General features: G+C 39.2%; 1 protein-coding gene and 1 long non-coding RNA gene across 2 annotated transcripts in view; both read left to right on the forward strand.

The window, feature by feature from the left end:
- LOC148000571 (uncharacterized) overlaps positions 1-9338 on the forward strand; it is a 99073-nt gene extending 89735 nt beyond the window's left edge. For both annotated transcript variants that reach the window (XR_015639927.1, XR_015639926.1), the window contains 2 exons: positions 4066-4180; positions 8467-9338. This is a non-coding gene — a long non-coding RNA (uncharacterized LOC148000571). The remainder of the gene's footprint in view (positions 1-4065; positions 4181-8466) is intronic.
- Positions 1-22089, forward strand: part of Erich1 (glutamate-rich 1) — a gene marked incomplete at its 5' end in the record, with an annotated part of 52793804 nt that overhangs the window by 26441116 nt on the left and 26330599 nt on the right.

Below are 22089 nucleotides of genomic sequence, written 5' to 3' on the forward strand. Positions count from 1 at the left end.
ATACAAAGTGTGTGTTTATTTATAGCACAACCCCTTTGTTCTCTGTCTACAGCAAGGGAAACTGAAAGCGAAGCTCCTAGCTGCTTCACTCTATCTTGAGGTATCAATGTAAGTCACAGGAATAAACAGGAGTCAAATCACAAACCTTCTGTAGAGTTCCATACAAGCAGATCTGTGGAATAATGGAAATATTCACGAGAAGACCATCCACGATGTCCTTGCTCTGCTCACTAGTCCAAGATAGATTTTTAAACCTAAACTGTCAAGTAAGAATAATTTACAGTATGGAGGAAGAAATGAAATTGTTCATTCTGATTTGCCTCACCATCAAAGTAACAAAAATATGAGGTCCATCACATTAAAATTCTCAAATCCCTATTCAGAGTCTAGAGTATTTGGAGAGTTTTACTTGAATAGTGAAGTCACAAAGTAATTTCCTCTGTACTGTGTAGAGACAATAGTCGAGTTCTATGAGGATCATCTCCCTATTGATAGTCAGTTTTGTTTTTGTATACCTACAGTCGAAGGTTTCCTTTTGATTTGGTTGTCAGGTTTTCTGTGCCTCTCTGTGTTTTCTCTCTCCCTTCTAGCCCCTAGATCTTAGACTGTATGCTGTGATCAAATGAGAGTCCTGATATCCTGTTTCCCACTCTCCCACAGCATTTCCAGATCCTCATCAAAATGTGGTATTTTCTTCCCAAGGCACTGCCATATTTTTTCTCCCATCATGACACCTAATTTGAAGGTGGCAGACTGCAAGATGCACTGTTCTGTGACAAATTTGTAAGCCATGAATTGATCTCTGCTCCACACGCAGCACTGTGCAAGTGTGATGTCTTACAACACACCGTAAATCACTTCCTACTTCTTTTCTGGTAGAATTTCTGCGTGCTGAATGGCAATGTGGAAATGGATGGGGGTCAGTTCCCCACTGTCATCCGTAGCTGCTGGTAATTTATGGGTAGGGAATAATGCTTGTGAGTTATAATGTCTTTTGTTTGCTTGAGCTGTCCTGTGTTGAGGACTACCTTACATCATAACATTTGAGTGTTTACTACCATATAGTACAAGAACAACAACAAAAATACCCAACTTGCTATTACACCCATGAGCTATAAAATTTACCCAATAAAAAAGCTATTTCTTCCTTTGGCTTGATGCCCTGAGGCAGAAGTGAAAGGATGCCACAGTGCACCAGCTCTCGGAAGCCTGGTTCAGCTGAGTCAAATTCTTCATTTCATGCTCATTAAGAGAACTGAGAGAGACTTCACCCCAGGAAGCCTTCAATAATAAAACAGCCTTGTCCATATTTTGGTCCCCCAAATATAAATTTTGAAAAAGTAACAGGAAAGTTTTAGCAACTGTGCTGTAGATGTTAAAAAAAATGAAAGAAAGAAGGAAGGAAGGAAAGGAAGAAAGAAAGAAAGAAAGAAAGAAAGAAAGGAAGGAAGAAAGAAAGAAAGAAAGAAGAAGAAAGGAAGGAAGAAAGAAAGGAAGGAAGAAAGAGAAGAAGAAAAATGCTTTTTTTTGACAGACTTTCTTGAATATTAAGCTGGTCTCCAAAATCACTGTGTAGCTAAAGAGGTCCTGAACTCCTTATCTTTTTGCCTCAACCTCCCGAGGGCTGGGATCAGTAACACCAGTCTCCGTTGTAAAAATTCCCTTTTTAAAAGGGTAAACATAACACACTACAGGGCTCTAAATAACAACTTGCTGTCTGAGTAACATCTTGTGCAGCCTTATTTTTCATTATATTGACTTCGTTCACCCTTTAAAAATGGAAGTAGTGTTAAGCATACTAAGACTATGACTAGAAATTATTAATTGAGGAACTATATTTTCCCAAGTTTGCTAGCTATATTCTGATGTTAAGTAAAGTACTTTTGTACTCTTTACCTTCATGGACAGTAACACATCACTATCAATGACTTAAGACACAAACATTCACTTGTAAAGTCAACTCTGAGATGATGGGTGATACTAACAAGGTCATCATTGATGAATGTAAGGAACAGTGGCATTCTATGGGACAGTGGGAGCCATTTTCCCTTCCACCTGCATAATTGTACTCTCTTGCAAAACACAGCCATGGATTGCATGTTGAATTCAGTATACCTGGAACATGTGTGTGTGTGTGTGTGTGTGTGTGTGTGTGTGTGTGTGTGTGTGTGTGTGTGTGTGTGTATGTGTGTGTATGTGTGTGTATGTGTGTTTATGTATGTGTATATATCTATATCTATATCTATCTATCTATCTATGATCATGTTGGGGGATATTCATTGGCTTATACATTTGTTTCTCTATTGAGGTAAGTTCATAGTGAATTTAAAACAGCTGAGATAGACAGTATGCTGGGAGAAATTCATCATTCTTTAGAATCTACCAGAGGTGGTCTTCCACAGTGCATTCTTGATTTTGAAAGCCCATAAATGAACATTTAAGGAACCAGAAATGAAAAACTGAGTAAGGGAAACACATAGCTTAGGGACTCAAACATATTTTTCCAGTTTTGTACAACTTAATCTATTCAAAAGAGAAATCATGTAAAGTGTTGACTACATTTTAAAATGTATATTATATACGTTTCAATATGTACAACTCATTTTTACAATCTGTATGCTGAGACTTGTTGATGTCACATAGGCTTGCGACTGGAATAACATGAGAATCTGCTCAAGCATGAGTGGCTCTTATGCACACAGTGCTGTGGTACCTCCGCCTTGGGAAATACTTCTTCAGAAGTATCTAAGTACCTAAGTAGTGCAGTTATCTAAAATAAAGGATGGATTCTGTATAGGTTTTTTTTTAAAGGGAAAAGCTAATATTGCTTTTTTTTTGGATTAAGTAATCATGAGCAGTCAGTATATTTATTCTCAATTTCTGGATACGGTGATTTCAAGGAATACACTGGTAAGGTATATATTCTAACTCTGATATTGAAATTCTCAACAGTTGTGCTGTGCATAATTCCAATGGCAACAATAGAAAGGCAAGGGACATAAATGGACTGTTTCTTCCAGTCTTTAGCTTACTGCAACATCATCTGTGTTATCTGGTTTCCCAATCCATGTAAAGGGAAACTGTAGGTATGTAAGAGGAAATGAGTGAGCTCACATTGTCTCTCTCCATATAAATCTGTTGACTGTATGCACTGTAGTACTCTTTAAATTAATTCAGTTAATGTAGCTTCTGAAGCAGAACATACTATAAAATGACGGGGTTTGTCGGCTTCCTGTTTTTTTTTTCCTTTTTTCTTTCTAGGTCAACTCGGGACATTTCTTACTTTGGAATTTCTGCATTCCAAAGCTTCAACTTGGTGACTTTCATAAAGTTTTTTATATGTTTCTCTTCCCTCCTAACATAAAGGCCTGTTATCATGAGAACCATGATGCAGAGAAGACTTTTTAAAATCAAGTTTGTGTATTTATAGGAAAATACAGAGGACTAGACAGGTGGCATCTATCTACAGATAGAGCAAGTTGCTCGAGGGCCCTGCAGTGGATATTTCCAGAGTAGAGCTTAGGGCTCCACACTCTGGGTCACCGCCAATGTTCCATAGTGACAACGTCATGGAACCACATGGCATCTGTGTAATTGTATTCTCTCTTGGTTTCCAGAATGAGGGTTCTGGCTTCAGGGACAGTCCTTTAACTTGGGTGTGTATCCTTGAAAGGTTGAGAAGAGAGGAGGCTGCAAAAGGGGAGCTGCATTTCCATGTTGTGCCAAAAGGATGGAGCTGTCTCGGATCAAGAATGTGATCCCACCAGAAAGGCCATAAAAGGCAGCAGTTTTTAAAAGCAAAATATCATGAAATAATCTACAAGTTCCAACTTAATTTCAATGAGTATAGGTTATGAAGAAATTCTAGAGTCAGTTATAAAAATGCCTTATAACTTTCTAGAAGGCAACTGTGAGTCACTGGAGAGTAGGAAAAATTAACCAAAGATCTAGACATATCTAATTCCCAATTATACTTTTTCTTGACTGGAAAATCTGAAAATGTAATAAACATGATATACTTAAATTTCAACACGAAATTTGATAAACACATTTAATATACTCTAGGTAAGAGAATGAAATATGGATTAGCTGGACACTTAGAGTTCTTGACTTGTGGAAGGAGTAAATTTCTGGACTGCCTACTGCTGATTGTTTATTGTATGGACAAAGACTAGCTAAGGTAAGAGGATGTCCAAAGTCCTGTTGTGTTTATTCTTTTATGCCATGATGCACAAAGGGTTAGACAATCTGTTTTCTTGAACTGTTAGCACTGCAGACAGTCTAGAGCAAACAACCATTGAGGTCGAGCACAGCTGAGCTCATGGTAAATTTCTCCACCATGAGAAGTTCATACAGTTTGGAAATTCAAGGAACATGAAAAATGCCAAGTTAAAATATCCCTCCTTCACTTGACTATGGTGTCTTTTAAAAATGATTGCTTAGCATATCTAGTCTTCAGGAAGAAGAAAATAAAACTTTTAAAATGGAGGATTTAATGTCAAACTGGATCCACACTTTATGCAACTCCTACGCATATTCATTCACTTGTAAAACTGACACATTTACGATGGCTCCATTAAATAAAATGAGAAATACAGTCAGTCAGCTCAGTAGTGTTAGACACACATGTGAAACAAAGTGGAAAGGAAATAAAGGACAGAGAAAAGAAGAAAGTAGGAAGGAGAAAAAAGAAGGAAGGAAAATTAATGGAAAATGATCCATTTATAGTAAACTCTTTATATGAATAATCATGTTTAATATCAAATGCTACCACAGTTTAAATATAAGTTCTAGCATGATTTTGAGAAAAAGTAAATAATATTCAATAAAATTATAAAACAGATGATATATGTAGTAGTTTGAATAATAAAGGCCCGCATAGACCTGTAGGGAGTGGCACTATTAGGAGGTGTAGTCTTGTTGGAGTTGGAGTGGCTTAGTTGGAACAAATGCATTACTCAAGGGGCAGACTTTGAGGTTTCAGATGGTCAAGCTATGCCCATGTGGCTTACTATTTCTTCCTGCCGCCTGTGGATACAGATGTAGAACTTTCATCTACCTCTCCACAGCTATGTCTGGCTGAATGCTACTGTGCTTCCCTCCATGGTGATAATGGACCAAACCTCCAAACTATAAGTCAGTTCCAACTAAATGTTCCTTTATATGCGTTGTCGTGATCACACCAATTAAAGTTCCAACTAAGACAATGTATAAAAGTTGCAGTAGGTAGAATTCTGACATATATTGAAAAAAAAAACCTCCTATTGGTAAACTGTAATTGAATGGAACACTTCCATATTCTTTCTAAGTTAAAGGTGACTCTTTTCCCTGCTCGTGGGACCCCTTTCCTCTTCCTGGGTGGCTTTGTGCACCCTTGGTGTGAAGTATTTGCCTGGTCTTATTGGAAAACTCTATGCCATGTTTGCTTGATATTCCAGGAATGCCTGCTCTTTTGGGATGGAGAACAGAGGAGGAGGGGAGGAGGCTGGGAGGGTCTAGGAGGAGAGGAGGGAGGGAAATCTGTGGTTGGGATGTATGTGAGAGAGAATAAAAAACAAAACAAAACAAAACAAACAAAAAAAAAACAAAGAAGTAGGGACTAGTTTACAACTCTTGCCACCAAGCTTTATGACCTAAATTCAGTCCCAGAACTCATGTTGTGGAAGGGAAAAACAGAGTCCTGAGCCTTCTCGCCTGTGACCAAAGCATGTACTCCCCAATAGACAAATAAATGGAAAAACAAATGTGAGAATCTAAGGGCAGAGTGTGAGTTTTCCAACTGGTTTTACAAATTAGTTGAGGCGATAACAGAGAAACAATGTTCCAAAGCCATACATCCTATGTAGCAAAAGAGAACGCATGGATTTACCAATATTTCTGATTAATAAAGTCAGAGATACTCAGGTTACCTCAAAGTTGACATTATGAGAAAGTCAATAATGAATGGTTCTTAGTATGCTTCTATAGCTGCTTCTTTGACTACAAAGTAAAAACATCTTTTGAGGAAACTGTCACTACATCTTTAAAGGAGCCGGGAGATCTGCATCTATGTTGACAGAAAGAGCTATATAAATTTAAATAGAAAAGGAAATCTTTAAAATGCATGTCATTAAATTCTTAAGTTCGTTACTTTCATTGATAAGTCAAATCTTTGCTCCAGCTGCATTTCATTAATGAAATGATTACGGAAATTTACCTAAGTGTGAGAAAAGTTGGCCCTGACAATATTGGGCTAAGCACAGCTGTGGTGTATTTAGCAAAGAGTTGCACTGAACTGAAATCTGTCCCAGGCGAAGTAAGTGGTACACACAGATCTTGGCAGAAACACATGCTCTTTTGTTTGTGCTGTGTTTTATATACCTGTTTCTACTTTCAGACATTTTCAGAACTAAAAGCACTTTGTCTGAGAAAACTGTTGATGTGTTTATACTTTTAGGTAGAGTGTTGCTCTCTACCTTGCCTGCAAGGCAGCTATCCTCCGTACAGTGATTTTCTCTGTGTAAGAGGGTTCAGGAAGAAACCTGGATACTGATAGAGCCCGAAAGAACTTCTGTTAGGCCAGTGTTCCACAGGGCTTAAAAGCAGAGAAAAGATATCTTGATGTCAAGTTATCTTTTAGCGTTCATGATAGAAAAGAATACTAGAAAGAAAGAAATAACATTGTCTTTAGATTGAAGGATAGTGTCCATTCATGAATTTTTGAAAATGGTCCTTATACTTCATGTTTTTGCTCATAACGAGAACACACACACACACACACACACACACACACACACACACACACCACACACTCACACATACATACACATATTGTCTGTGTGTGTTTGTGTGTCTGTGTCTGTACTTCAGTCATCCATGTATATGTGTTTCTCTGTGTGTGTGTGTGTGTGTGTGTGAATGTGTGTGTGTATGTGTGTGTGTGTGTGTGTGTGTGTGTGTGTGTATGTGTGTATGTATGTCCCAAAAGGAAAGAAGAGATCTAAAGATAGAGGGAGAGAAGAAGGAATGGGAATATATGTGATACGGAATTACCAGGGGTAGCTGGGCTTGAACATCAGAACCATTGCACAAAAACCAGACACAGGATTACATGCTTTTGATTCCAGCACAGGAAAGCACAGACCCAGGAGGCACTCACCATCAAGCCTCGCTCACTCAGCAAGCTCTAGGCCAATGAGAAACCCTGTTGTTGTTGTTGTTGTTGTCGTCGTTGTTTAAAGCCAAGGTAGATGACAATCAAGGGATGACATCTAAGTTCTCTTTTCTATGCCTCTCACCCCCCACACAGCAACTATTTGGGAAAGATGGTGTGGGAGAGGAATGATTGAGAACAAAATATATTGACACATACAAAAAAGCCACCATGAAACCAACTACTTTTGTATATTAATATAAAATATCAATGGAAGTTTTTACTATTATATGTGAGGAGACATTCAAGGAAATTATCCCGTTGCCTTTTCTTCTAGTGGGATATTTTAAGCACACACCGTAGAGTTTTGTAAATCTTCACAGAGTCTATCAAATCATAGCACTACTATATGTTAAGGTATATTGCATTATTTAAAGTTACATGTAGACCATCTTGACCACACTGGAATAAACACTTTGTGGAACTATTTAGTTCATAATGTCTTGACCCTTTCTCTCCTGTATACTGACTCTGACTTAGATGTAGTCTGCACAAACATTAAAGATATTCTCAAGGTCCAGGTAAGTTGTCAATATCTGACTCACCTCAATAATGTAAATTACTTTTCTCTGCATTGCACAAAATAAGGAAACTTCAGATTTTTATTACTTCTCTTTCCAAAGGAGGTGGATCTAATTAACTTAAACATACCATGTTTACTCTCTAATAAGAGGAATACAATTTTATATTCATTGAAGTACATAAATTCACTTATTCTTCATGACCCATTAAATCAGATAATATGTTCTACAGATGACAAAAACAAGATAAAGATCCCTTGGAACTTTTGGAACATGAAGCTTGGAAGACAGGTGCTTCAGTCCCCATGATTGTGCGGCAAGCTCCCTTAACCACTGAGATTGACCAGAACCTGACCTTGACCAGATTCACTAGGCTCCTGCCTTCCAAGAGGAAACAATAAAAGAGTTCCAAGTGTTCCCTCTCAGTCAAGCCAACCTTTTAAAACCCAAACTTATGCTTGGCTTTAATCTTAAATTATGAACATACTCTGTCATGTCCCTGAACCAGAGAACAACACATGTATGCATGCATATGTGCATACTGATGTCATATGCTGAAAACAGCAAACAGGTTAAAAGTGACCTTATACAACCAACATCTGCCAGAAATGTTGAAAATAGTATGAACATTGCTTCATGAAGGTGTGTTTGTAATCAGTCATGCTTTGGGGTAGTTGTAGTAATTAATTAATCCCTTGTAAAATTCTATTAGAAGTTTCTGTAACATATCCTTTATTCTTTCTCCATGTACAGTTGAAGACATGATCTGTTAGCTTCCAGCTATGGCTACCTGCTGGCTGCCCTGACATTACGGACTTCTCTGGTGGAACCATATGCCCAAATAAATTCTTTCTTCCTTAAGTTGCCTTTCCTTGTGCTATTTTATCATCCAACCAAAATGTTCCTAATACACCTATCCAGTCTCTGGCTCTTACGATCTTTCTGTCTCCACTTCCCCGACTTCTGTAATGTTACATTAGCCTTGAAGATAAAAAAGAGGAATAATAAAGATATATGTGTTAGGATTGAGCACTCTGTGGACACTCAACCTCTGTGATTACAGTTAGTCGTGATTCTCTACAGTAACTTCTGTTCACTCTAAAAGAAGATTCTGTGGTAAAGGATGAGAGCTGCCATTTAGAAGCAGCTGGATACTAGGGCTCTTCACTCCTTTGTGCTGATTCTGCGTTCTCCCACTTTGCTGACCTTTGTATGGGGTCTGAGTTTTTCTGGTGGAGTCTTCCAATAGAAGTGGCATCTTCTTTTCATAGTTCTGTTCCCTTTCTTTCATCTCATTTCTGTCACTAAGACATGGAGCGCTATTCTGAGTAAAGGTAGGCACCATGCCTCACTCCTGATTTTAAGGGAAACGCTTTCAGGTTTTTTTCTCTCAATGCCGTATAACATTGGCTATAAGATAGTCATAGAAAGCTTATTTTTTGTTTTGAGTTGTGTTTCTTCTATTTCGAGATTCCTCAAGGCTTTTCTCATGAAGGGTGAACTTTGCACAAGTCTATTCCTATATCTATTGAGAAGATGATGAGACTTCTCCCCTCTAATCTATTTACATGCTGTATTACATGTATTGATTTATGCATGTTGAATTAAACTTGCATCTCTGAGATAAAGCCAACTTGGTCACGTTTTATAACTTTAATGTATGCTTTAATTAAATCTGAAAATATTCTATTGAAGTTTTTCTGTTTTTTTAAAAAGTCTGCATTCATTAGGGAAATTGGTTCATAGTTTATACTCAAGATGCTGAAATCAATAGAATCTTTAGGAATGGGAGTTTTAGAGGAGATGAGAAAGACATATATTTCAGTGATGCTAAAAGTAGATTTACAATGAATCTTTATTTCCTACCAGTTAACTCTTAGGTTGATATGGATCCTGCAAGCCTTAATTATTGCCAGACTTCTAGGACAGAATGACAGGATAACAGCCTGTTAATATGCATCTTCTTTATAATTTGAAGACTGGGCATGCCAGACAGTTTTTCCCATACAATGTTACTATGGCTTTCTACCCCTGAATGTAAGATTTGCTCCTCATAACAAAAGACAAAAATCAACATCTCATTAATTTTTAGACAGTGTCTAATCACTTTTCATGCCTAGTGCATATTCTAGAATGGCTCAAATAAAATATATAATCATATGCACTACACAATTTTCTTTTTGAGTTAGCAGTTTCTTAAAAGAAAATCAAAACGTTTTATAAAAATTTGACTCAAAGTTGTTCCTGTCCGAAAGAACTTCAGAGACAATGGAGAAGAGACTGAAGAAAAGGAGGTCCAGTGACAGGCTCAAAGTGGGGTCCAGCTCAAGGGGAGGCCCCAAGGCCTGACACTATTACTGAGGCTATGGTGTGCTCACAAAAAGAGACCTATCATGACTGCCCTCTGAAAGACCCAACAAGCAGCTGAAAGAGTTAGATGCAGATATGTACACCCATTCAATAGACAGAAGCTGCTGACCCCTGTAGTGGAATTAGGAAAAAGCTGGAAGAAGCTGAGAAGGGTAACCCTGTAGGAACACAGCAGTCTTTTTTTTTCTTCCATTTTTATTAAATTGGGTATTTCTTATTTACATTTCAAATGTTTTCCCTTTCCCAGTTTCCAGGCCATTAGACATCTCACCTCTCCCCCTCCCCTTCTATATTGGTGTTCCCCTCCCCATCTACCCCCCATCACCGCCCCCCCAACAATCCTGTATACTGGGGGTCCAGCATTGGCAGGACCAAGGGCTTCCCCTTCCACTGGTGCCCCTACAAGGCTATTCACTGCTACATATGCATTTGGAGTCCAGGGTCAGTCCATGAATAGTCTTTGGGTAGTGGTTTAGTCCCTGGCAGCTCTGGTTGGTTGGCAGGCTTAATTAACCTGGATCCCAGAGATCTCTCAGACATTGGACCACTAACCAGACAGCACACACCACCAGCTGGCATGAGGCCCTCAACACATCACAGCAGAGGGTTGCTAGGTCTGATGGCCCTAACCCTCAAGAGGCTGGTAGCCTCAGGAAGCATAGAGGTCTGTTTGGGTGAGGGGTGGAGGGTGGGGACATCCTCATGTAGAAGACTGGGGCCCCACCAAGGGGGGGTTATGGGAGGTATTGGTGTGGAACATCAGAGGGTGGACCAGGAGGAGGATAAAATCTGGAATGTAAAAAAAAAAAAGGTTAAATAAAATTCAAAAATTATTTAAATGCAGCAAGAAACAAACCATGTGAAAAATCATAAAACTATTTAATCAGACATTTGATACTTTTGTTTTCTGGAACACAGACAAAGACCTCAACATGCTCAAGAGAAGGGGGTGTGAGTGTGAGGCTGATTTCTATTCTTTGTGTTGTAAACATAGCTCCATTCCCCAGGCTTGCCAAATCCCCTGGTTTCATTTTGAAATCTCATTTGTATGATAAAGTTTGAAAATTCCATCTATGTGTTTATATATAGTTTGCAATTAACTCAGAGGCATAGTTGCTTTAGACTGGCGAAATGTATTCCTCTAAAAAGCAGTCTATTTGTTGAAGCTGGGAAAATGATGGCTCTAACTCATGCTGCGCTATACAAAGGGGAATTGCTAAAAATAGTTGGCTATAAATGAAGTAGGAAATTTGTTGATTGGTTTGCTGGAATTTTTTTTTCTTCTTCTTCATGATTTTTTGTAAAAGAACAAGCAGACGAGAGTTCTGGCAATTTTCTTTTTTTCTTTTTGCTTTTTGTCCTTGCTCCCAGATTTAGAGCATTGATTGCATCTCTATTCTCGAGGCTCGTCTTTCAGAGGCAAGCAGCTATTCTCGCTTGGTCTACATCAGAAGGTGGTGGCTAATGGGGAGTATGTGTTACTGTTTCAGGGACAAGTCAGCTCAATTTGGTTAAGTGGGTCAGCAGATTGAAAGAAGACAGTGGTAATTACAAATCTTGAATTGATTGCCTCCTCCCCACCTGTGATGGAGTTTAAGCTGCTCAAAGGAATCCCAAATGATTTCCCAATAAACCACAGGAAACACTTCTTCTCTGGATTCTCCCCAAACACTTCAAATAAAACTATTCACTTCTTTAATGGGACACAGTGCAATTCTTTGTCTGATTTTACACCAATGCCCTCCAGTTGTTTTTTTTTTTTTTTTTTTTCCTAAAGATCCCATTGAAACAAGAATGGTAATGTTTACTTTTGGTGGTATAGAGGCATCACGCTTTTAGTAATTGCCCTTGCAGGGTCAACACACTGTTCTGTTTTCAAGGAAGAATCTAAATTTACAACTAAACTAAACAAGATCAGATGCACCCCTTGAGAACAGATCGGAATGCTAAATGTTTAACATATGACATGTCACAGAAACTGTAGACAGGTCACAACCTCAGGAGCTTGTCCAGTACGGCATACTCCAGGCGCATGCGATTGGACATTTGAGAGCTTACTGATAGTTTGTAGCAGCACATCTAGGAAACTGCAGGAATTAGGAGCAGTGGTGAAACCAGTAACATGTGAGAGGTAGGTTTGACTTTTTTTTTAGTTGGATATTTTATTTATTTACATTTCAAATGTTATCCCCTTTCCCTGTTTCTCATCCAGAAACCCCCTATCCCATCATTACTCCCCTGCTTCTATAAGGGTGCTCACCCACACACCCAACCACTCCGCTCCCACTTCTCTGCCCTGGCATTTCCGTATACTGGGGCATCGAGCCTTCATAAGACCAAGGGCTTCTCTTAACATTGATGCCTGACAAAGCCATCCTCTGCTACATATGCAGCTGGAGCCTTCCTTGGGCCACTCCGTGTATGCTCTTTGGTTGGTGTTTTAGTCCCTGGGAGCTTTGGGGGGGTCTGTTTGGTCGATATTGTTGTTCTTCCTATGGTGTTGCAAGCCCCTTCAGCTCCTTCAGTCCTTTCTCTAACTCCACCGGGGAACCCATTCTCAGTTCAATGGTTGGCTGTGAGCATCCGCCTTCTGTGACTTTTAGCATCACGGATTCCATCGTTTGTTCTAGCTTCGTCCCCTAACTTCTGGAAAAACTGATAGAAGATATAAAAATGGGAAAATTGAGGACAAAAAATGATGGCATTTACTTATGGCTGCTTCTAAGTTTCAGAAAGAACAAAGCAAATAGAAGAATCAAGATGACCCCACCCAGAGGCAGCTACTCCTGATTCCCTTCAGAACTCCAATAGACTGACTTCGAGAAATGCTATATTACAGAAATTTCCCTTCATCCGGCAGCTTTCTATTTTTATGAACATTAATTTGGTTCATGCTTGTGTGTTTCTGGACACCAGATTCTCCTCCATAAACCAGTTTTGTACCGCAACTTTCCAATAGAAGCTCCCACGGCACATCTATAATTACAGTCCTTTTTTTTTTTTTTTTTCAGAAATCATTCACGTTCAAAACTACAGGATCCAAATGTGAAACAATGTATAATTATAGATAATAATAAGATTAATTGATCCGGCAGTAAGTACTTGAGAGCAGTTGATGATGTAGCAATGTGAGTAGCTTTCAATGGCATTTATCAAAGCCCTACATTGTTAACCTAAAAGCACTCAGTGGGCAATCAAGAATGCAAGATCTTCCTGAGCTACACAGCAAGGCTTTGTCTCAAATTTATTTAGTTGTTATTATTAATAATAAACATATAAACATATTTATAATATTCCCACTATATGTATAAATATAATAAACACTATTGATAACAAATATTAATAATAAATATTATCAATTTTATCATTTTCAATTATGTGTATGCATATGTCTTTGTGTGGTGAGTACTGGTTTCTGGGGGAAGCTAGAGGCACCACATTTTCAAGAGCTCGAGTTGTATGCTGCCTGAGGTATGTTCTGGGAACTGAACTTGGGTGGAAGAGTAGTATGGCCTCTGAACTGCTGGGCCATATCTAGAACCCTCAATATTATTTTCCTACAATACATCATTGCTAACATAATAACCAGATAGGAAACATGTCTTAAGATATAATTACATTTTTCTTCCTTATTTGAATATGACTTCAGTACAATAAAACGTATTTGTGGCTTTCCTTCAAGTTCTAGACTTTGAAAAGTCAAACAGGGTTTGTGAGGGGATAAAAATGCTCACACACTTGTCCTAGAATAAGTTAAGTAGCAAGAGCACTGTTGCTGGATCCTAGGTCTAGAGGAATGACTTCATTCAAATTACATAGCAGTAGTCAGGGAAAGCACAGAAGAAAATACAGGAAATGTCATCTGTGAATTTGAGCTGCTCGGGACGGATTTCCATCTCCCTGACATACCCCATCCTGTGCGATTTGTATAATATTTCTGTGCCTTGGATTTCTGCAAAGGGTTGTTCTGAAATGAGTAAATACTGAAACAAAGCCCAGGCAATGGAAAGTAGCTCCTGAATGGTTGCTGCCATTTGGTACTGTTCATCCTGGTCAGGAGTTACCTAATATGTGCAGATGTGACCCTATGACTGCACAGTTTCACAGAGCCCGGTGAAGGAACACTGGGGAAGAAGAGGAGGTGAGAGCCACGAGAGAGATAAGACCAGAGACACCCTCTATCAACAGTACCCTGATCCTTCCCCATAACCCTCTCTGCTTCACAGTGACTGTTCTCTGCAGCCTTTGCATGTTGACTTCCCATGTCCTGACTTTTCTGAAGGCAGAGAGTGGGAGGATAGGTTTATGTTTAGGTCTGGCTTAAACTCCAGAAAACCACCCGAGCAACCCCAGGTATCATTTACCTTTTTCTTTTTTTAATTCCTTTTTTTTTTTAAATTGCTCTTGTTTTGAAATAGGGTACCTTATTAGCTTGAAACTTGCCAAGTCATCTAATGTGGACCGAGAGAAAGCCCCGAGGATCTGCTTGTCTTTTTGCTTCTCAGTCTTACATTACAAATATGTACTATCCCTGTCTGTTTATATGGAAGTTCTGAGTATGAAACTCGTGTCTTTGTGCTTGCAAGGGAAGGAATTTTCCCCTGGAGCATATCTCTTCAGCCTCTGTATTTCAGCTCTTATGATGATGAGACACATCACCAACAGTTTTTGAAGTCCAGAACATTTCCTAGACCAGTAGAAAGCAAACCTTAGCTTGCTTCAGTGTGTTGATGTTGTAAGCACATGACAAAGGGGCTGGCAGCTATATGACATTTGGTGTCCACTTTCTTTATATGCAGGGGGAAAATGTACATAAAACTTCATTTTGTGGGGGAGAAAGGGATAACTCAGAGGTTATGAGAGCACTGATTATTCTTCCAGAGCACGTCTTGGGTTCGATTCCCAGTACCTACATGGCAGCTCACAACCATTTGTAATTCCACACCCAGGGCATTCTATATCCTCTCTGACTGCCACGGTCTAGTCATGAGAGCCCAACACTGCTTGGGATCAGTCTCCATCTGAAAAGGAAAAAAATGCCTGAGAACTTGACCTGCAGATGAACCCAAGCTGTACCCGAGTACCAGGAAGGACCCCATGACTTGTCCCTGGCCCATACCCCATAGTTTCTCCCTAACTACACCTTTGCAACAGCCAATCGAGATTGGTCTGATTGTTCCAGATGTACTTTCAGACTGTCTGCGATTGCTCATGGTTTTGCTTCAGAGCACCCACCTGTTGGCTTACGTATGTTACAATGATCATTCAATTAGATGCTTGACAGGCTGGAAATCCCCTTGCTTGCTCACTGTTTCCTATAAAACCTTGTCCTGCTGAGGGCTTTGGCTTCACCCTCCAGTCCTGCTGTGTCAGGATCAGCAGTGAGTCCAAGCTCAAGCTTGAGTCCTAGTGCAATAGCATCAGACTCAGCTCCTCGCTGGTCTTTTGGGGCTCACGGAGGGCACAACGGGCACACACATGACACAAAGATGTACATGCAAGCAACACACACACACAGATGGAAAACAAGTAAATACAAAACAAAGCAACCAGCTCCATTTTGTGCGGTAGTGGTTATGGCATTTGCTGCAATTTTAGGTCTAAGTTCAGCTCCCAGCGCCCATTTTGAGTTACTCCCTAGCTGCTCCCTAGCAACAGCCAATCAAGAATAGCCTGATTGTTCCAGATGTACTTTCAGACCATTTGCGATGGTTTTGCTTCAGACCAGCCACTTGTTGGCTTAGTTTCTATCTTTTGGAAAATTCTTTAATCCTGAATATTTTCCATAGTGTGTGTGTGTGTGTGTGTGTGTGTGTGTGTGTGTGTGTGTGTGTGTGTGTGTGTAAGACAGACAGACAGACAGACAGACAGACAGACAGAGGGTTAGTACGGGTACTATTTTTAGAGTATTGTTTGGATTCTAGATCTTGCTTCCATTACATTTCTGTCGCTATTACTTTCTCTCAATACTAAATTTCAGGCAAATGTTGAATTCATTCTTTTGCTTGATTTTTCCACCAGGAACAAGCAAACCAAAAATAACATAAACGAACAAAATTCACGGTGTGAAAACATAGATTTTTTTTTTATAAAGCAGCATAGGGTATCTATTTGAAGGCCTCTTGAAACAATGAAGAACAGAAATTAACCTTGTGAACACTGAGTGGCTTGGTGTTAGGTGAGACTGCTCTTCTGATAGGAGCCATGTCATCTCCTGTCTCTGTTTCCTTTCCCAAATAGTCTGTTTCCTGTTTCTCCTGATGTCAATTTATAAGAGAATAAGTTGTTGTTTTGTTCTTCTAGTTCCTGCTACCATATATTCAGAAGTTATATTTTACCCCAAAGAACACAGTGAAGTATTTTCTTAAACAAACCCAGAAATTCCAGTGTTAATGTCTAAAATAATTATGCAAAACTCCTTTATCATTTGGAGGCACTACAGTGAAGTCTGATTAAGTGTTTAAGTGGCAAAAATATTCTGCAACTAACCATTCCTGTTATAATTTTCGTCTGTACCCCAAACATCCAATTTGTCCCCATCCAGTTTATAGATTATTGCTAAATTAGGTTATTGCTAAATGCACTTATCTGCTTCTACAGGTCTGGCACCCCTTCAAAGTTCAGTTCTTCAGATCAATTGGTTTGGAAGCATAGGGGAACTTACTTTTAATGAGAGATGACCTCCTCCACATCCCATGCAGTGGCACAGGATGCAGCTTTCATCCACCTGGAGAGGCTCAGGCAGGTAAGAACTGAAGAACTGCATTTTATCATCAGTCTTGCTAATGAGCTTACCGCTGGCTTCTCTCTGCTGTGACATTCTGCTACCCTTGATCTTTATGGGAAAGAATCCGTGCTGGAATTCAGTGCACGTCTCCAAATGGGTTTAATTGGAAAATTTCAGGGTAGAATGGAACATTCAATTTTTAGCTTAATGATGATGCTAGGACCATAAACATGGCAGATTTCTGCACAGTTAGGGTAATTATGTGGGCAGAGATGAATGTGATTTTAGGTTTCCCAGCCTCTTCCTAATGAAATTACTGTGAATACTCACCGGAACAGGAAAGACTCCTTTCTTATATTCATACGTTAGTTTGTTTGTGCCTTTGACATTAACCCAGGGTTTTTTTTTTTAAAAAAAATTAATTTATAGTATTCTTCCTTTCATAAGAAACATGTTGGTACAAAGAAGATAGGTTTCTTTTTGGTAATTAATTATGTTATTTATTTATATCCCAAATGTTGACCCCACTCTATGGGTGGGAAGTATGTTTCTTAGTCATTGTCTTTCTGGTCATTGTATACAACAAAGAAAAAATATATAAGAAATATATTTTGGTGTTATTTGTTGAGGTACACTAGGAATGGGGAAAAACAATAAAATACAGTAATAAAATGAAAACATGCTGATTTCAAACATGCTAATTGTTTCGTACCTAGAATAATGATGAACCAATTAATCTCTCATAAAAATCCATCCAATCATTGAAACATCTCCAGCCTGTGAGGAGATTTCTCTGATCCCTTTTATTCAATCAATAACTGGACGAGGTTGCAGCAGAAGAAAACCCTGGACATTAAAATAACTGTCTAGATTCAGTCACAGTTTGACAATTTTAGTTTATGAAAAATAGCAACCATTACAAGAATGCAAATGCAACAGAATTTTAAGATTAATAAAATAATCCAGGAAACTTGAATCATATCAACTTTTGTTATCACACTATTTTTATGGCATAACATCAGAACAACATAATTCTTTACTTCCTCGCCTTTCCTAGGCACCAACTATGTCTTTGCCTTATCTATTATAAATGTGGTATTCCAACTCAGCCAAGTGTAAGTATGCTGGATCAAGAACTATTAAATTCCTGTTCTTTCTATGCTTGTTTAAGATAGGATCTCACCTCATAATCTTGGTTTGCTGAAAATTTCTATGTAGATCAGGTTGGTCTAGAACTCACAGAGATGCACCTTTCTCTGCCTTCTGACTAGGGGCATTACCGTTCTTCGCCATGTATCATGTACCATTTTCTTGAATACAGTTTTTTGAAATTTTTATTGGATTTTTTTATTTATTTACATTTCAAATGTTACCCCATTCCCAGTTTCTCGTCCATAAACCCCTTATCTCATCCCCCACCCCCTTCTTCTATGAGGGTGTTTCCCTGCCCTTCTCACCTACGCCTTCTCACCTCCTAGCCCTGACATTTCCCTAAACTTGTGGGTCGAGCCTTGGCAGGACCAAGGGCTTCTCCTCCCATAGGTGCCCTACAAGGTCATCCTCTGCTACATATGCAGTTGGAGACATAGGCCTGTCAATGTGTACACTTTGGATGGTGGTTTAGTCCTTGAGAGCTCTGGTTGGTTGATATTGTTTTTCTTATGGTATTGTAAACCCCTTCAGCCCCTTCAATCCTTTCACTAATTCCTCCAATGGGGACCCTATTCTCAGTTCAATGGTTGGCTGCTAGGGATTTCCCCTGTATTTGTCATGCTTTGGCAGAGCCCCTCAGAAGACAGCAGTATCAGGCTCCTGTCATTATGTACTTCTTGGCATCAGCAATATTGTCTGGGTTTCGTGGCTGTATGTATATGAGCTTGATACCCAGATGGGGCAGTCTCTGGATTACTTTTCCTTTTGTCTCTGTCAAAACTTTGTCTCCATATTTCCTCTTAGCAATATTTTTGTTGCCGCTTCTAAGAAGGACTGAAGCATACACACTTTGGTTATTCTTCTTCTTGAGTTTTATGTAGTCTGTGAATTTTACGTTGGGTATTCCGAACTTTACGGTAATATCCAATTATCAGTGAGTGCATACCATATGTGTTTTTTGATGACTGGGTTACCTCATTCAGGATGATATTTTCTATTTCCATCCATTTGTCTATGAATTTCATGAAGTCATTGTTTTAAATAGCTGAGTAGTACTCCATTATATAAATGTACCATATTTTCTGTATTCATTCCTCTATTGAGGGATATCTGGGTTCTTTTCAGCTTCTGGCTATTATAAATAAGGCTGCTATGAACAGAGTGGAGCATGTGTAAAGACATGTGTTATATGTGGGAGTATCTTTTGGGAATATGCTTAGAGTGGTATAGCTGGGTCCTCAGGTCGGAATTTTTGAGGAACCTCAAGACTGATTTGAGAGTGGTTGTGCCAGCTTATACTCCCAACAACAATGGAGGAGTGTACCTCTTTCTCCACATCCTTGGCAGCATCTGAGTTTTTGATCTTAGCCATTCTGACTGGTGTGAGGTGGAATCTCAGGGTTGTTTTGATTGGCATTTCCCTGATGACTAAGGATGTTGAACATTTCTTTAAGTGCTTTTCAGCCATTCGATATTCCTTGGGTAAAAATTCTTTGTTTAGCTCTCTACCTCATTTTTAAAATATAGTTATTTGTTTCTCTGGACTATAACTTCTCGAAGTCTTTGTACATATTGGATATTAGCCCTCTCTCAGGTGTAGGATTGGTAAAGATCTTTTCCCAATCTGTTGGTTGCCATTTTGTCCTATTGACAGTGTCCTTTGCCTTACAGAAGCTTTACAATCTTTGTGAGGTCCTATTCGTTGATTCTTGATCTTAGAGCATAAACCATTGGTATTCTGTTCAGGAAATTTTCCCCAGTGCCTATGTGTTCGAGACTCTTCCCTACTCTTTTTTTTCTATTAGTTTGAGTGTATCTGGTCTTATGTGGAGGTCCTTGATGAAATTGGACCTGGGCTTTGTACAGGGCCATAAGAATAGTTTGATTTGCATTGTTTTACATGCTGACCTACACTTGAACCAGCATCATTTGTTGAAAATGCTGTCTTTTTTCCATTGGATGATTTTAGCACCTTTGTCAAAGATTAAGTGACCATAGATGTCTGGGTACATTTCTGGGTCTTCAATTCTATTCCATTGATCTACCTGCCTGTCTCTGTACCAGTACCATGCAGTTTTTATCACTATTGCTCTGTAATACTACTTGAAGTCAGGGATGGTGATTCCCCCAGAAGTTCTTTTATTGTTGAGTATAGTTTTTAATCTCCTGGATTTTTTGTTACTCCAAATGAATTTGCAAATTGCTCTTTCTAACTCCATGAAGAATTGAGTTGTAATTTCGATGGAGATTGAATTGAATCTGTAAATTGCTTTTGGCAATATGGCCATTTTTACAATATTATTGTGGCCAATCCATAAGCATGGGAGATCTTTCCATCTTTTGGGATCTTCAATTTCTTTCTTCAGAGACTTGAAGTTCTTGTCATACAGATATTTCACTTGCTTAGTTAGAAGCACATCGAGGTATTTTATATTTTGGACTATTGTGAAGGTGTCATTTCCCTAATTTCTTTCTCAGCCTATTTATCGTTTGTGTAGAGGAAGGCTACTGATTTGTTTGAGTTAATTTTATACCCAGTCACTTTGCTCAAGTTGTTTACCAGTTGTAGTAGTTCTCTGGTGGAATTTTTGTGATCACTTAAGTATACTATCATTTCATTTGCAAATAGTGATATTTTGACTTCTTTCTTTCTTTCCAATTTTTATCCCTTTTACCTGCTTTAATTGTCTGATTGCTCTGGCTAGGGCTTCAAGAATAGGTAGGGAGAGAGTGGGCAGCCTTGTCTAGTCCATGATTTTAGTGGGATTGCTTCAAGTTTCTCTCCATTTAGTTTGATGTTGGCTACTGGTTTGATGAAAATTGTTTTTACTATGTTTTGGTATGGGCCTTGAATTCCTGATCTTTCCAAGATTTTTGTAATGAAGGGGCATTGAATTTTTTCAAATGTGTTCTCAGCACCTAATGAGATGACCATGTGGCTTTTTTCTTTGAATTTGTTTACATAGTGGATTACATTGATTCATTGAACCGTCCCTCCATTCCTTCTTTTTTTTTTTTATGGATTATTGAAATTGTTTTCTTTTTTTTTAATTTTTTTAATTTATTTAATACGTAATAATAATTCTTTGGTTTCCGGGTAAACATCCCCCTCCCCGCTCCCCTTCCTTATGGGTGTTCCCCTCCCAACCATCCCCCCATTGCCGCCCTCCCCCCAACAGTCTAGTTCACTGGGGGTTCAGTCTTAGCAGGACCCAGGGCTTCTCCTTCCACTGGTGCTCTTATTAGGATATTCATTGCTACCTATGAGGTCAGAGTCCAGGATCAGTCCATGCATAGTCTTTAGGTAGTGGCTTAGTCCCTGGAAGCTCTGGATGCTTGGCATTGTTGTACATATGGGGTCTCGAGCCCCTTCAAGCTCTTCCAGTTCTTTCTCTGATTCCTTCAACGGGGGTCCTATTCTCAGTTTAGTGGTTTGCTGCTGGTATTCGCCGCTGTATTTGCTGTATTCTGGCTGTGTCTCTCAGGAGAGATCTACATCCGGCTCCTGTCGGTCTCCACTTCTTTGCTTCATCCATCTTGTCTAATTGGGTGGCTGTATATGTATGGGCCACATGTGGGGCAGGCTCTGAATGGGAGTTCCTTCAGTCTCTGTTTTAATCTTTGCCTCTTTCTTCCCTGCCAAGGGTATTCTTGTTCCCCTTTTAGAGAAGGAGTGAAGCATTCACATTTTGATCATCCGTCTCGAGTTTCATTTGTTCTAGGCATCTAGGGTAATTCAAGCATTTGGGCTAATAGCCACTTATCAGTGAGTGCATACCATGTATGTCTTTCTGTGTTTGGGTTAGCTCACTCAGGATGATATTTTCCAGCTCCAACCATTTGCCTACGAATTTCATAAAGCCGTTGTTTTTGATAGCTGAGTAATATTCCATTGTGTAGATGTACCATATTTTCTGTATCCATTCCTCTGTTGAAGGGCATCTGGGTTCTTTCCAGCTTCTGGCTATTATAAATAAGGCTGCGATGAACATAGTGTAGCACGTGCCTTTTGTATATGTTGGGGCATCTTTTGGGTATATGCCCAAGAGAGGTATAGCTGGATGCTCAGGCAGTTCAATGTCCAATTTTCTGAGGAACCTCCAGACTGATTTCCAGAATGGTTGTAC

This window comes from Rattus norvegicus, chromosome 16 (genome assembly GCF_021556685.1).
Source record: "Rattus norvegicus strain SHRSP/BbbUtx chromosome 16, alternate assembly SHRSP_T2T, whole genome shotgun sequence".
In the NCBI taxonomy this organism is placed as follows: Eukaryota; Metazoa; Chordata; class Mammalia; order Rodentia; family Muridae; genus Rattus; species Rattus norvegicus.